Source organism: Somniosus microcephalus, chromosome 9 (genome assembly GCF_052327205.1).
Source record: "Somniosus microcephalus isolate GS21.2 chromosome 9, FLI_Smic_1.0, whole genome shotgun sequence".
In the NCBI taxonomy this organism is placed as follows: Eukaryota; Metazoa; Chordata; class Chondrichthyes; order Squaliformes; family Somniosidae; genus Somniosus; species Somniosus microcephalus.
In genome coordinates, this window is record NC_140995.1 from 33,928,569 (window position 1) to 33,946,379 (window position 17,811).

Genomic DNA, 17,811 nt, shown 5'->3' on the forward strand with positions numbered 1-17,811 from the left:
TTTGAGGAAGTGACTCTGGAAAGTCCACTTGATTTGCAAAAAACTTTAGAAAGTTCCACATGAAAGGCTATTAGTGAAACGCAAAGCTGTGGGGATTGAGGATCAACCTTGAGAATGGATAAGGAAATGGCAGAAGGTTATCAAACAATGAGTTAGGTCGTGGTGGGGGGCGGGGGGATGTATTGAGTGAGGTGCTGCAAGGCTCAGTGCTGGGACCAAAACTGTTTGCAATTTATATAAATGATCTAGATTCAAAAATTCAATGCAAAGTGGTCAAATTTGCAGTTGACACCAAACTAGGAGGGGCAGTGGAATGGGAGGAGGCAGCTCAGAAATTATAGAATCAGTTGGACAAGACATGTAACTGGGCAGAATAATGCACATGAAATTTAATGCAGACAAGTGTAAAATGCTATACATTAGAAGGAAAAAACATTGATAAAATGTGTACTCAATGAATGTAGTTCAAATGGCTAAGGATGAAGCAGAAAGAGACCATGGAATCTTAGCAGTCTTGATGATAAACCTGTCCAGCCAATATAGAGCAGCAATCTCCAAAGATTATTAAACTACATAGTCAATAGTAGAATACAAGTCATAGAATCATCGAATGATACCGCACAGAAGGAGGCCATTCAGCCCATCGTGCCTATGCCAGCTCTTTGAAAGAGCCATCCAATTAGTCTCACTCCCCTGCTCTTTCCCCATAGCCCTGCAATTTATTCTCTAACAAGTATTTATCCAATTCCCTTTTGAAAGTTATTATTGAACCAGCTTTCAGACAGTGCATTCCAGATCATAAGAACATAAGAAATAGGAGCAGGAGTAGGCCAATCGGCCCCTCGAGCCTGCTCTGCCATTCAATAAGATCATGGCTGATCTGATCCTAACCGCCAATCCACTATCACAGAACCATCTCCTGAATCTAACAGAATTAGACACGCGAAATAGGAGCAGGATCAGGCTACACGGCCCCTGGGCCCGCTCCGCTACCCACAGGGCCATGTCCAATCCGAACCTAGACTCATGTCCAAATTCCTGCCCGCTCCCCGTAACCCTTAATTCCCTTTACTTCTAGGAAACTGTCTATTTCTGTTTTAAATTTATGTAATGATGTAGCTTCTACAGCTTTTTGGGGCAGCATATTCCATGGACCTACCACCCTCTGAGTGAAGGAGTTCCTCCTCATCTCAGTTATGAAAGAGCAGCCCCTTATTCTAAGACTATGCCCCCTAGTTCTAGTTTCACCCATCATCGGGAACATCCTCCCCGCATCCACCCGATCCAACCCCTTCACAATCTTATATGTTTCAATAGATTGCCTCCCATTCTTCTGAACTCCAATGAGTAGAGTCCCAATCTACTCAACCTCTCCTCATATGTCCATCCCCTCATCCCCGGGATTAACCGAGTGAACCTTCTTTGTACTGACTCGAGAGCAAGTATGTCTCTTCTTAAGTATGGACACCAAAACTGTATGCAATATTCCAGGTGCGGTCTCACCAATACCTTGTACAACTGAAGCAATACCTCCCTATTTTTATATTCTATCCCCCTAGCAATGAAAGCCAACATTCCATTGGCCTTCTTAATCACTTGCTGCACCTGCATACTAACCTTTTGAGTTTCATGCACCAGGACCCCCAGATCCCTTTGTACTTCAGTACTTTCCAGTTTCCTGCCATTAAGATAATAACTTGCTCTACGATTTTTCCTGCCAAAGTGCATAACCTCACACTTTCCAGTATTGTATTCCATCTGCCAAATCTCTGCCCACTTACTTAGCCTGTCTATGTCCCCTTGCAAGTTTTTTATGTCCTCCTCACTCACTACTTTCCCTCCCATCTTAGTATCATCTGCAAACTTTGATATGTTACACTTGGTCCTCTCCTCCAAATCATTAATATAGACTGTAAAGAGTTGGGGACCCAGCACTGACCCCTGCGGAACACCACTAGTTACTGATTGCCAGTCTGAGAATGAACTATTTATCCCAACTCTCTGCCTTCTGTTAGATAGCCAATCCTCTATCCATGCCAGAATATTACCCCCAATCCTGTAATTTTTTATCTTGAGCAATAATCTTTTGTATGGCACCTTGTAAAATGCCTTTTGGAAGTCTAAATACACTACGTCCACTGGTTCCACTTTATCCACCCTATATGTTACTTCCTCAAAGAACTCCAGCAAGTTTGTCAAACATGACTTCCCCTTCATAAAACCATGCTGACTTTGTCCTATTAAATTATGATTATCCAAATGTCCTGTTACTCTCTCCTTAATAATGGACTCCAAAATGTTACCTACCACAGATGTTAGGCTAACCGGTCTATAGCTTCCAGCCTTCTGTCTACTGCCTTTTTTAAATAAGGGTGTTACATTAGCAGTTTTCCAGTCTGCCAGGACCTTTGCTGAGTCCAAGGAGTTTTGGAAAATTATTACCAATGCATCCACAATCCCTACCGCCACTTCCCTCAAGACCCTAGGATGTAAGCCATCAGGTCCAGATGATTTATCCGCCTTGAGTCCCATTATTTTACCGAGTACCACTTCCTTAGTGATTTTGATCGTGTTTAGCTCCTCCCCCCCCTATAGCCCCCTGTTTGTCCAGTGTTGGGATATTCTTAGTGTCCTCTACTGTAAAGACTGATACAAAATATTCATTCAGTGTTTTTGCCATCTCCATATTTCCCACCATTAATTTCCCGGTCTCATCCTTTAAGGGACCAACATTTACTTTAGCCACCCTTTTTCTTTTTATATAACTATAAAAACTCTTACTATCTGTTTTTATATTTTTTGCTAATTTACTTTCATAATCTATCTTCCCTTTCTTAATCAATCTTTTTGTTATTTTTTGCTGTCTTTTAAAGTTTTCCCAATCCTCTATCCTCTCACTAGATTTGGCTACCTTATATGCCCTTGTTTTTAGTCGAATACTATCCTTAATTTCTTTACTTAGCCACGGATGGCTGTCTTTTCTTTTACACCCTTTTCTTCTCAGTGGAATATATATTTTTTGGAAGTTGTAAAATAACTCCTTAAATGTACACCACTGATCATGTATCATCTTACCCTTTAATCTATTTTCCCAATCCACTCTACTCAATTCCGCTCTCATACCTTCATAGTCTCCTTTATTCAAGCTTAGCACGCTTGTTTGAGATCCAACCTTCTCACCCACTAATTGAATATGGAATTCAACCATGTTATGGTCACTCATTCCAAGGGGATCCTTTACTAGGACATTTTTAATTAATCCTGTCTCGTTACACAGGACCAGATCTAAGGTTGCTTGCCCCCTGGTCGGTTCAGTTACATACTGCTCAAGAAACCCATCCCTAATACACTCAATGAACTCATCCTCAAGGCAGCCCTGCCCAATTTGATTTGTCCAATTAATATGATAGTTAAAATCCCCCATAATTATAGATGTTCCCTTATTACAAGCCTCAACTATTTCCTGATTGATACTCTGTCCAACAGAGTTGCAACTGTTCGGAGGCCTATAGACTACGCCCACTAGTGTTTTTTTCCCCTTATTATTCCTTACCTCCACCCAAACTGTTTCATTATCCTGATCTTTTGACCCAATATCATTTCTCTGTATTGCAGTGATTCCTTCCTTTATTAACATAGCCACCCCACCTCCCCTTCCTTCCTGCCTGTCCTTCCTGATCGTTTAATTCCCAGGCATTGTCACCCTGCAGCCATGTTTCTGTAACAATTTTCTGTGTAATTTTTTGTCATAATGTTGCCTCTGATTCTTTTGCTAATTACCTTAAATCTCTGTCCTCTGGTCACTGACCCTACTGCCACTGGTAACAATTTCTCCTTATTTACTCTTATCAAAACCCTTCATGATTTTGAACACCTCTATTAAATCTCCCCTTAACCTTCTCTGCTCTAAAGAGAACATTCCCAGTTTCTCTAGTCTCTCCACATAACTGAAGTATTCATCGTGGTACGATTCTAGTAAATTTCCTCTGTACCCTCTTAAAGGCCATGAAATCCTTCCTAAAGTGTGGTGGCCAGAATTGGACACAGTACTCCAGCTGGGACCTAACCAGTGTTTTATCAAGTTTAGCATAACTTCCTGGCCTTTGTACTCTATGCCTCTATTTATAAAGCCAAGTATCCCATCTGCTTTTTGAACAGGCATCTCAACTTGCCCTGCCACTGTCAAATACTTGCGCATGTACACCCCCAGGTGTCTCTGTTCCTGCACCACTTCTAAAATTGTACCATTCAGCTTATATTTCCCCTCCTCATTCTTTCTACCAAAATGAATCACTTCACATTTCTGTTTTAAATTTCATCTGCCATGTGTCTGTCCATTTCGCAGTCTGTTTATATCCTCCTGAAATCTGTTACAATCCTCCTCACTGTTTACTATACTTCTGAGTTTCATGTCATCTGCAAACTTTGAAATGATGCCCTTTATGTCCAGGTTATTAATATATATCAAAAGGAACAGTGGTCCCAACACCGACCCCTGGGGGACACCACCGCGCACTTTCCTACAGACTGAAAATCCACGCAGCCACGTCCCTTTAATCCTATGGGCTTCAATTTTGCTAACAAGCCTATTATGTGTTACTTTATCAAATGCCTTTTGAAAGTCCATGTACACAATATTAACCACACTACCCTCATCAACCCTCTCTGTTATTTCATCAAAGAACTCAATCAATTTAGTCAAATACGATTTGCCTATAACAAATCTCTGCTGGCTTTCATTTATTAACCATATATATTTCTAAGTGCCAATTAATTTTGTCCTGGATTACTCTCTAAAAGTTTTCTCATGACCGATGTTAAGCTGACTGGCTTATAGTTGCCGGGCTTATTCCTCTGTCTTTTTTTGAACAGGGATGTAGCATTCAAAATCCTCCAGTCCTCTAACATCACTCCCATATCTAAGGAGGATTGGAAGATTGTGGCCAGAGCCTCCGCAAGTTCCACTCTTGCTTCCCTCAGCAATCGAGGATGTATCCCAACCAGACCGGGTGACTTTTCTACTTTGAGCGCTGCAAACCTTTTTAGTACATCCTCTTTATCTATTTTATCCTATTCAATTTCTCTACTACCTCCTCTACTGTGCCATTGGCAGGTTTCTCCTCTTTAGTGAAGACAGATACAAAGTGCCCATCTAGTACCTCAGCCATGCCCTCTGCCTCCACAAGATCTTTTTGTTCCCTAATTGCCCACACCCTTCCATTGATGATCCTTTTACTATTTATATGTTTATAAAAGACTTCTGGGTTCTCTTTTATGTTACTTCATAATCTGTTCTCATACACTCTTGCCCCATTTATTTATTATTTTCAGTTCTCCCCTGTATTTTTTGTATTCAGTTTGGTTCTCTATTGTATTATGAACCTGACATTTAGCATAAGGCTCCTTTTTCTGTTTCATTTTAATCTCTATATCTTTAGTCATCCAGGGAGCTCCAGCCTTGGATGCCCTTCCTTTCCCCCTCATGGGAATGTGTCCAGTCTGTACCTGAATTATCTCCTCTTTGAAGGCCTCCCATTGTTCAATTACTGTTTCACCTGCCAATCTTTGATTCCAATCCACTTGGGCCAGATCCCTGTTCAGCTCACTGAAATTAGCCCTCCTCCAGTTGAGTGTTTTTACATTTGATTTTTCCTTGTTTCCATAACTACTCTAAACCTAATGTTATGTGATCACTGTTTCCCAAATGCTGTCCCACTGAAACATGCTCCAGTTGCCCCACTTCATTCCCCAGAACTAGATCCAGCGCTGCTTCTGGCCTCGTTGGACTGGAACCATACTGATCAAGAAAATTCTCCTGTACACATTTCAGGAATTCCTCCCCCTCTTTGCTCTTTATGTTGCGTATGTACCTTTAAGAGAATAACTGGTCTCAGACTGCAGTACCGGCAGTGACCACCCCTGTATAAAAGGCGCTAGAGAGCCTCTGTTGGTTAGTTTCGTTTATGCCTTTCACCAGTAAAGTTCTGTTTGTTTCTCTCCTGCTAGTCCGTGTCTCAATCATTCATGGACTTAACACTGGCGACGAGTTAGAAAGAACTTACCTGCAACTCAGCAGCAGCTCCGACGACGTTGAAGGTCGGAAGAAGAAAAAAAAAATAGAGTCCATTGAAACTCGAGGAACGGGCGTCGACTGTCAATCATCGGGTTCAAGGCTTTGCAGGAGCGACTTTCCAGAGCCAGGCTGGGTTCCTCGGTCCGTGGTTTCCCAGCTAATCGGGCTGGTGGCAGGTAGTGCTCTGATCCTTCCTGGGCTGCAACAGGGCCGGGCAGCGAGTCGGGAAGCAAGGAGAGAGAGAGAGGGTGGAGCATACAGGGCGCGGCCGGTGTTTCAAAGCTGGGCAGCGTTCGGACCTCGGAAGAGGGAGGGAAGTGTTCCAGAGGGTCCGCTCCATGATGGGAAAATAATAAAAGAAAAAGAATATGCGCAAGAAACCATGGAAAGCAGCGCTAACAACAGCGGGGAAGAAGGAAAAGCGCGGGAGGCGCCATTTTGTTAAATCAGAGAAGAAGGCAAGCGCGCGGGAGGCGCCATTTTAGATTTGCAAGACGCCGAAGACTGGTTGTATCACTGCTTTTGATAATACATTGGAGGACTGGACCACGTATGTGGAAAGAGTCGAGGTATATTTCGAGGCAAATGAAATAGCGGAGGGGAAAAAGGCATCAATATTGCTAAACGTAATGGGCGCTAGAACGTACGGCCTATTGCGGGATCTGATTACTCCAGCCAAACCGAAGGCGAAGAGTTTTAATGAAATTGTTGCTGTTCTACAGGAGCACTTAAACCCTGCACCGCTGTTGATAGCAGAAAGATTTAAATTCCACAGGAGAACTCAGCACAAAGATGAGAGCAATGCTGAGTATCTTACGGAACTACGCAAGCTATCAAAGCACTGCCAGTTCGGAGCAGGACTGGCAGATACCCTACGGGACAAATTTGTCTGTGGACGCCTGGGTGAAGGAACACAGAAGAAGTTACTCGCAGAAAAAGAGCTGATGCTAGATAAGGCTTTCAGCGTGGCAGTATCGTATGAAGCAGCAGCCAGGGGAGCTGCAGAAATTCCACAAAAACCACAGGAATGCAGCACCCACGAAATGACACGGGAATTTGCAAAATGTTATCGCTGCGGCAGAACTAACCATGACCAGAAGGACTGCTGGTCCAAAGACAAAATATGCAGACAATGCAGGAAGATTGGACACATTGCACGAGTTTGTAGGTCTGGGAAGAAGACCAGCGACAACAAAAAGGCTACTAAGGAACCGTACAAGAAAGTACAAAAGATGACGGACAGTAGTTCCGAAGACCAGATGAGCGATAGTGAATCCGAGAACAGGAGATTAAGCTGTCTCAAACTTCACAATGTAATCGCAAAAGAGGATCACCGAACCATTTGGGTCACCCTCACGATAGCAGGGTCCCAAGTTAAAATGGAATTGGATACAGGATCAGCGCTAACCGTCATGAATCAACGAGACTATGAGCGGCTATTTTCACACATACCCTTGAGAGAGACATCCATCGTCTTGACGACGTATACGGGGCAAAAAGTATACCCCAGAGGAAAAATAAGGGTGCCTGTCGAATACAATGGCAAGAAAATATGGAAATTGTATCTCTACATACTGCCAAATGGTGGACCACCGTTATTGGGACGGGAATGGATCAGGAAGATAAACTTAGATTGGCATTCCATTCATGCAATGACGGTGGATGGTAAAAAAGATGAAGACGTCACTCCTGGACGATTGTCAACAATCTTAGCTAACACCAAAGAGGTATTTCAACAAGAACTGGGCACGCTTAAAGGCGTAACCGCCTCGTTAAAAATAGAAGAGAATGCAGTTCCCAAGTTTTTCAAAGCGAGACCGGTACCATATGCAATTTGTCCAGCCATCGAGGCAGAGCTGGAGAATCTGGAGAAGGCGGGCGTGTTGTCTAAGGTCGACTGGAGCGAGTGGGCGACACCCATCGTTCCTGTCATGAAAAAAACGTTAAGCAATAAGTCCGGAGAGCCAAGGAAGATTCGCATCTGTGGGGATTTCAAGGTGACGGTGAACCCTGTCCTTCACAGAGTACAATATCCTCTTCCAAGGATAGAAGACATCTTCGCCTCACTGTCTGGAGGGAAGTGTTTTACAAAAATTGACCTAGCACAAGCATATTTGCAGATGGAGGTTGAAGAGTCCTCTAGGAAGTATCTCACGATAAACACTCACAAAGATCATTACCAATATCATCGATTGGTATTCGGAGTAGCATCGGCTCCGGCGATATGGCAAAGAGCGATGGAACAAGTCCTGCAAGGGATTCCGGGGACTCAGTGTTACTTGGACGACATCCTTGTAACAGGTGAAGATGACAGTGAACACCTTAACAACCTAGAACAGGTGCTCACTAGACTATGGGAACATGGGCTGCGAGCCAACCGCCCCAAGTGCGAATTTTTTAAGAAACAGATATCGTATTGTGGCCACGTGATTGATGAAGAGGGGTTACATAAGTCCCCTGACAAAATTGAAGCGGTTGTTAAGGCCCTAGCGTCTGAAAATGTGTCGCAACTGAGGTCATTCCTCGGGTTGGTGAATTACTATCATAAGTTTTTGCCGAATTTGTTGCCAATTCTGCATCCACTGAACGCCCTGCTATGAACGGGGGTAGCATGGAAATGGAGCGATGATTGTAAACGTGCTTTTCAGAAGAGTAAGGACTTAATCACTTCGAAGGAAGTATTGGCTCACTACAACCCAGCACTGCCAATCAGGCTGGCGTGTGATGCGTCTCCCTACGGCATTGGGGCGGTACTGTCACATAAATTCCTTGATGGTTTGGAGAGGCCGATAGCTTTTGCGTCACGCTCGTTAACTTCTGCCGAGCGTAACTACGCCCAGATTGACAGAGAGTCCCTCAGCCTAGTGTGGGGGGTGAAGAAGTTCAATCACTATCTGCACGGTCAAAAATTTACTCTACTAACCGCTCATCAACCTCTTGTCTCCATTTTCAACCCTCAGAAGGGCGTACCGATAATGACAGCACAACGGCTGCAGAGATGGTCCCTTTTCCTAGGGGCACACCAATATGACATCGAGAACAGGGGAACTAAACAGCATGGAAATGCTGATGGATTGTCACATCTACCGTTGCCGACGGTGGAAGAAGAAGACCTTGCAGTGGATCCAATGGAGTTATTCCACTCGACCATAGTCGAATGTCTCCCTGTGACGAATGCAAACATAGAAAAGGAAACACGGAATGACCCGACACTATCACGGGTCTATGATTTAACGGTGAAGGGATGGCCAGCACATGGCGAACCACTGCTGCCAGCATTTTCGTCAAGAAGAGAACAGCTGTCAGTGTGCAGAGGAACCTTGATGTGTGGATCCAGAGTAGTAATTCCACCTAAGTTGACGGATAGAGTGCTCAATGAGCTTCATGAGAGTCATCTGGGTGGGCTAAAAATGAAGAGCTTAGCCAGAGCGTTTGTGTGGTGGCCGGGAATCGATAGAGAAATCGAAGAGATGACCAAGAGCTGTGCAGGATGCCAGAAGGTCCAAAACGCCCCACCACAAGCTCCTCTGCATCCATGGGAGTGGCCCTCATCTCCATGGCAAAGGGTGCACATTGATTTTGCTGGTCCCTTCATGGACTCGATGTTTTTAATTGCGGTGGATGCACATTCAAAGTGGCCAGAGGTAATAAAAATGTCCTCAACCACCACGGAAAAAACTATCGCAGTTTTACGAACCATATTCGCCAGGAATGGGCTGCCTGAACAGATTTGCTCTGACAATGGACCACAGTTTGTGTCTGAAGAGCTCCGGAGGTTCTTAAAGAACAATGGTGTTAAGCATTACACATCTGCCCCATATCATCCAGCCACTAATGGATTGGCTGAGAGGTTTGTCCAAACATTCAAGAAGGCTATCAAGGCAATGTGTAATAAAGATATACCCCTACAACACAAGGTGGACAACTTCTTGTTTGCCTACCGGAATGCGACACATGCGGTTACCAACCAAACTCCAGCCATGATGTTCTTCAATCGAAGACTACGATGCCGCTTGGATTTGGTTAAGCCAAACGTCCGAAGAGATGTGGAGAACAGGCAGTTTCAGAATATGAATGAAAGGCTGACCAGGAGTTTTAAGATAGGTCAACCAGTTTTGGCCCGGGACTACCGCACTGAGAAATGGCAGCCAGGAACGATTTGTACACGACAAGGACCTCTCATGTATACCGTGGACGTTGGGGAGAGCATTGTAAGACGCCATGCTGACCAGATTCTAGAGTCACGGGAAAACGTCAACTCCACACCACGATCTGATACACCTGGTAATGAAATTGACGTTCCAATTGCAGCTACCGCAGAACCGGTAATATTGGAAGCAGATGAACCAAACAACGACATTGATTTTGACTCAACATTGCCAAAAGAACCTGATACTCCAAAGAGGCGTTATCCAGACAGAATCAGGAAGCCTCCTCAAAGACTGAACTTATAATTGCTTAAACTTAACCAATGTATCTAGCAACAGTAATTGTGATTGTAATTCGTTATCATTAGTGTTAAATGAATGTTATGTACTGTTTATCTAAAAGGGGAGGAATTGTTGTGTATGTACCTTTAAGAGAATAACTGGTCTCAGACTGCAGTACCGGCAGTGACCACCCCTGTATACAAGGCGCTAGAGAGCCTCTGTTGGTTAGTTTCGTTTATGCCTTTCACCAGTAAAGACTTGTTTGTTTCTCTCCTGCTAGTCCGTGTCTCAATCATTCACAGACTTAACACTTTACACTGTTATTTTCCCAGTCTATATTAGGATAATTATCACTACTATAAATTTCTTGCATCTTTCTGTAATTTGTGTGCAAATATGCGCCTCTATCTTCTTCCCATTATTTGGTGGCTTATAGTATACACCCAGCAGCATATAGCTCCTGTATTGTTCTTTGATTCTAATCAAATAGATTCCGTCTTTGAACCCTCAAGTACATCATCCCTTTCTAGTGCTGTAACAGTATCTTTGATCAATGAGCCACCCCCTCCATTTTTTCCTTCCCTATCTTTCCTGAATACATTGTAGTCAGGAATATTAAGTGCCCATCTTCCCCTTATTTGAGTCTGGTCTCCATTATTACCACAAGAGCTTAATCCCATGGTGGCTACTTGTGCCTGCAGCTCACCAACCTTATTTACCATGCTCCGTGCATTTATGCACATGCACTGTAACCCCATCTTAGTCTGCCTTGCATTTCCCCGCTGTCTGATCCCTCCTATTTCTGAACTATTCTTTATTTAAGTGTCAGCTGTGGCTCAGTTGACAGCACCCTCGTCTCTGAGTCAGAAGGTTGTGGATTCTAAATCCCACTCCAGAGACTTGAGCACAAAAATCTAAGCTGATATTTGAATGCAGTAGTGAGGGAGTGCTGCACTGTCGGAGGTGCCATCTTTTGGATGAGACGTTAAACCGAGGTCCCGTCTGCCCCCTCAGGTGGACATAAAGATCCTATGGCACTATTTTGCAGAAGAGCAGGGGAGTTACCCTCTAGTGTTATCCCTCAATCAACATCACTAAAACAGATTGTCTGGTCATTATCACATTGCTGTTTGTGGGAGCTTGCTGTGTACAATTTGGTTGCTGTGTTTCCTGCATTACAACAGTGACTGCACTTCAAGTATTTCATTGGCTGTAAAGCACTTTGGGATATTCGGTGGTCATGAAAGGCGCTATGTAAACACAGTCTTTCTTTTTTGTTAATGCTGTTTGTCTCTACCAGTCCCCTCTACATCTTGTATCCTTTCTCTAATGCTTCAACCTAATGCCCCTACCCCTGCTAAATTAGTTTAAACTATAATAAGAAAAAGACCGGACAGACCACCCGGCATCGAACTAGGCACCGGATTCGGACACGACAAAGGCATACACAGACCAGTCGACCCTGCAGAGTCCTCCTCAGTAACATCTGGGGGCTTGTGCAAAAATTGGGAGAGCTGTCCCACAGACTAATCAAGCAACAGCCTGTCATAGTCATACTCACAGAATCATACCTTTCAGCCAACGCCTCACACACCTCCATCACCATCCCTGGGTATGTCCTGTCCCACCAGCAGGACAGACCCACCAGAGGTGGTGGCATAGTGGTATACAGTCAGGAGGGAGTGTCTCTGGGAGCAACATTCCTGCTAAGTGGCCGCGCAGCGGTCTGGAGGACCCACGCGGGCCACTCACCGGCTTTTACATAGAAAAAAACGCGAATGCGCGAAAATCTGAACAGGACACGTAGCCAGTTAAAGGGCCCGCGCAGGAGAGAAAATATTGCCTGCTGGTCCTCAACATTGACTCTGGACCCCATGAAGTCTCATGGCATCAGGTCAAACATAGGCAAGGAAACCTCGTGCTGATTACCACTAACCGCTCTCCCTCAGCTGATGAATCTGTACTCCTCCATGTTGAACACCACCAGGAAGAAGCACTGAGAGTTTCAAGAATGGACTTCAATGTCCATTACCAAGAGTGGCTCGGTAGCACCACTACTGGCTGAGTTCTGAAGGACATAGCTGCCAGACTGTGCCTGCGGCAGGTGGTGAGAGAACCAACTCAAGGGGAAAAACCTACTTGACCTCGTCCTCGCCAATCTACCTGTCACAGATGCATCTGTCCATGACAGCATTGGTAGCAGTCACCACCGCACAGTCCTTGTGGAGACGAAGTCCCATCTTCACACTGAGAACACTCTCCATTGTGTTGTGTGGCACTACCACCATGCTAAATGGGATTCAGAACAGATGTAGCAGCTCAAAACCAGACATCCATGAAGTGGTGTGGACCATCAGCAGCAGCAGAATTGTATTCCACCACAATCTGTAACCTCATGGCCCAGCATATCCTTCCATCTATCATTACTATCCAGACAAGGGACCAACCCTGGTTCAAAGAGCATGCCAGGAGCAGCACCAGGCGCACCTTAAAATGAGGTGCCAACCTGGTGAAGCTACAACACAGAACTACATGCATGTTAAACAACAGAAGCAGCACGCTATAGGCAGAGTTAAGTGAGCCCACAACCAATGGATTAGATCAAAGCTCTGCAGTCCTGTCACATCTAGTCGTGAATGGTGGTGGACCATTAAACAACTAACTGGAGGAGGAGGCTCCATGAACATCCCCATCCTCAATGATGGCGGAGCCCAGCACGTGAGTTCAGAAGACAAGGCTGAAGCATTTGCAATCATCTTCAGCCAGAAGTGCCGAGTGGATGATCCATCTCGGTCTCCTCCTGAGGTTCCCACTAGGGTTGCAAAATTCTGGGAATTTTTAAAAGAGGAAACTTTCCATGGGAATTTTCGGGAATTTATGGGAATTTTGAGTTTTTTTGCACACTGATGGTTTTTGTCTCTGACCCTTATATTATCTTTGTCGTCAAAATAGACATACTGTTCCATACAAATAAAAACAGGCTTTCAAAACTTTATTTAGGTTATAATTTTGAACTTTATTGAACCCCCACAAAAAAGACCCATCTAAAATAAAATAAAAAGAGCGTCAGCTTATTTAGCCTGTAATTTGTCCTTATTTTGTCCCTTTGAGTCTTCTACTCATGAGTCTTCTGAGTCTTCTACTCCTCATTGCTCCTCCTGATTCTCTGACTCTGGCTCTGACGTGTCCATTTCCTCCTCTGTGTCAGTGTCTAGCTGTGTGGTGGACACTTCTGTATCTGGCTCAATAAGTTGTAGGTTCGCCCGGATAGCCACCAGTTTCTCCACTCTCTTGTTAGTCAGCCTGTTGCGCACCTTTGTATGCGTATTCCCAAAAAGTGACCAGTTTCGTTCAGAGGCCGCTGATGAAGGTGGGATTTGGAGTATCACCAATGCAATAGGTGACAGGGCCTCAGATGCACAAAGTCCCTTCCACCAGGTATGTGCACTGATATGCTTGCATGATTCCCATATCCCATCCCCATTCCAAAGACCTTGCCTGGTAGAGAACTTTGCCAGACTTCCCAGAACTTTGCCCACATCCAGATTGAGATGGTGTGAGAGGGTAGAAATCACACTGTAAGTGCTGTTGATCTGTTCTCCAGAAAGTATTGGTCTCCCAACATGCTTTGGGTCCAGCATGTATGCTGCAGCATGAATCGGCTTGACACAAAATTCTTGACGCGTCTGTATGAATTGAACAATTGCCTTCTCCTCTGCTTTGAGCAGCAGGGATGTGGGTAGGGCAATGCTGATTTGTTCTTTTAAATCAGTAAAAAGCCTGAGAACATCTGACAAGACAGCGTCATCTCCTTCAATGTGAACAATTGCAGATGCTACTGGTGAGAGTAGTTTAAGGCTGCTAACCACTCTCTCCCAAAACACATCATCCAGCAGTATTTTCTTGATGGTGGTTTCCATATCCCCAGACTGGGATATTGCCATTTCATGCAGCGACTCCTTACCCTCCAGAAGGCTGTTGTACAGTATGACAACACCACCCCATCTAGTGTTGTTGGGCAGCTTCAGTGTTGTGTTCTTGTTCTTTGTCATTTGCTTGGAGTTGTAGGTTGCTGCAACTACCTGTTTTCCCCTGACATACCCTGCCTCCGATCTAGTTTCTTTTCTTTCCAGTTTTGAAGAAGGGTCCAACCCGAAACGTCAACTCAAATTTCTCTCCACGGATGTTGCCTGACCTGCTGAGTTTTTCCAGCATTTTCTGTTATTTCGGATTTCCAACATCTGCAGTATTTTGCTATCATACTTAACAACTTGCTTGGCTCTCTTGTACAGTGCTTCCATGGTTCTCAAACCCATGATGTCCTTGAGGAGCAGGTTAAGCCCATGAGCTGCGCACCCAATAGACGTAATATGAGGATCGGCCTCCTCCACTTGAGCCCAAGCAGCCTTCATATTCACAGCATTGTCAGTAACTACTGCAAAGACCTTTTGTGATCCGAGATCGTTGATGACCGCTTTCAGCTCATCAGCAATGTATGTGCCTGTGTGTCTGTTGTCCTTCGTGTCTGTGCTCTTGAAGAACACTGGGAGAGGAGTGGAGACGATGTAGTTTATGATGCCCTCCCCTCATACATTTGACCACCCATCTGAGATAACTGCAACACAGTCTGCCATCGCTATCGTTTCTTTGAGCTTTACTTGGACTCTGTTATACTCAGCCTCCAGCAAATAAGTAGACAAAGCATGTCTGGTGGGAGGACAGTATGCAGGGCGAATAACATTGAAAAATCTCTTCCAGTACACATTGGCTGTGAGCATGAGGGGTGAGCCTGTTGCATATACAGCTCGAGCAAGGCACTCATCTGCATTCTTCTGGCTATGGTTATCCATTGTATCAAAGAACCTTCCAAGTGGGCCAGGAGTTGCTGATGATAAGGAGCCTGATGCTGAATGAGAACCATCATCTTCTTGAATGGAAGCAGAGGAACTCTGGGCTGACTGCTGTGAGCTTTGAGTGAAGTTGTTGCATTTGGATAAATGCTGCTGCATCTTTGTGGCATTCTTTACATATGGCTTTCTACAGTGTTTGCACATGTACACAGTCTTTCCATCTTTAATGCCTGGGGTAAAATGCTTCCACACATCCGACGGTAAACGTGGCATTGTTCTATGCAGAGAAATAAAGGGCATTCATCTCTGTGTCGAACTGCGGTCGATCAGCACGATTGCAACAGGGTGAGTACATTTTTGCTGATGCTCCATGTGATGGAAGCATGACCTGTACACACACGATGCTACATCACCAATAGTGTATTATTTTGTATATTTTAAATTGAAGGACAACAGAGTTCAACAAGTAACTGGTTTATTTGGTATAAAGTCTGATTTACTTACTGCATCATCACAACATCAGCAGAAAACAAAATGATTTCCCTCAGGACCCCTAACCTGGACCTTAAAAAAACTATAGCAGTCTTACAGATGCCTGCAGGCCAATCACAATTCGATATGCAAATATTACAAATAGAGGGAGCTAATCGCTCATCCACTCATCCAACCAATCAGGACACATTTGTTCACAGTCACACACAAAACTTGTAATTATTAAAACAAGCCAAGTAAGAAGATAAACATATATTGATTAAGAAATTCCTTAATAATTAAGATTCCATCTCTGTTAGTAATTTTAAGAGAGGACCTGTGGAAAAAAAAGAAAGAAATACAAAAAAAACAATATTATGCTAGCATGTGCTTTTTTGGACAAAATTCCCAAGCTAAACTTCCCGTGGAAAATTTCCAGAAATTTACCGGAAACTTTCCACCCCTTTGCAACCCTAGTTCCCACCAGCACAGAAGCAAGTCTTCAGCCAATTCGATTCACTCCATGTGATATCAAGAAACTGCTGAGTGCACTGGATACAGCAAAGGCTATGAGCTCCAAAAACATCATGGCTGTAGTGTTGAAGACGTGTTTTCCAGAATTAGCCGCATCTCTATCCAAGCTGTTCCAGTACAGCTACAACACTGACATCTACCCAACAAAGTGGAAAATTGCCCCAGGTATGTCCTGTCCACAAAAGGCAGGGTAAATTCAATTCGGCCAATTACCACCCCATCAGTCTACTCTCAATCATCAGCAAAGTGATGGCGGTGTCATTGACAGTGCTATCAAGCGGCACTTATTCACCAATAACCAGCTCACTGATGCTCAGTTTGGGTTCCGCCAGGACCACTCAGCTCCAGACCTCATTACAGCCTTGGTCCAAACATGGACAAAAGAGCTAAATTCTAGAGGTGAGGTGAGAGTGACTGCCCTTGACATCAAGGCAGCATTTGATCAAGTGTGGCATCAAGGAGCCCCAGTAAAATTGAAGTCAATGGGAATCAGGGGGCAAACTCTCCACTGGCTGGAGTCATACCTAGCACAAAGTAAGATGGTTGTAGTTGTTGGAGGTCAATCATCTCAGCCCCAGGTCATCGCTACAGGAGTTCCTTAGGGCAGTGTCCTAGGCCCAACCATCTCCAGCTGCTTCAACAATGACCTTCCCTTCATCACAAGGTCAGAAGTGGGGATGTTCACTGATGATTGCACAGTGTTCAGTTCCATTCGCAACTCCTCAGATAATGAGGCAGTCTGTGCCCGCATGCAACAAGAATTGGACAATATTCAGGCTTGGGCTGATAAGTGGCAAGTAACATTCGTGCTACACAAGTACCAGGAAATGACCATCTCCAATAAAAGAAAGTCTAACCACCTCGCCATGACCTTCAATGGGATTACCATCGTCGAAGCAACAACAACAACTTGCATTTATATAGCACCTTTAATGTAGTAAAACGTCTTTAGGTGCTTCACAGGCGCGTTATCAAACAAAATTTGACACTGAGCCACACAAGGAGATATTAGGGCAGATCACCAAAAGCTTGGTAAAACAGGTAGGTTTTAAGGAGCATCTTAAAGGAGGAAAGAGGGGTGGAGAGGTTTAGGGAGGGAATTCCAGAGCTCAGGGCCTGGGCAGCTGAAAGGCACGGCCACCAATGGTTGAGCGATTAAAATCAGGGATGCTCAACAGGCCAGAATTGGAGGAGTGCAGATATCTCGGAGGGTTGTGGGGCTGAAAGATATTACAGAGATAGGGAGGGGTGAGGCCATGGAGGGATTTGACAATTGGGTGACAGTGTTGAAATTGAGGCATTGCTTAACCTGGAGCCAATTTAGGTCAGCGAGCACAGGAGTAATGGGTGAACAGGACTTGGTGCAAGTTAGGACACGGGCAGCTGAGTTTTGTATAACCTCAAGTTTATTGAGGGTAGAACGTGGGAGGCCAGCCAGGAGTGCGTTGGAATA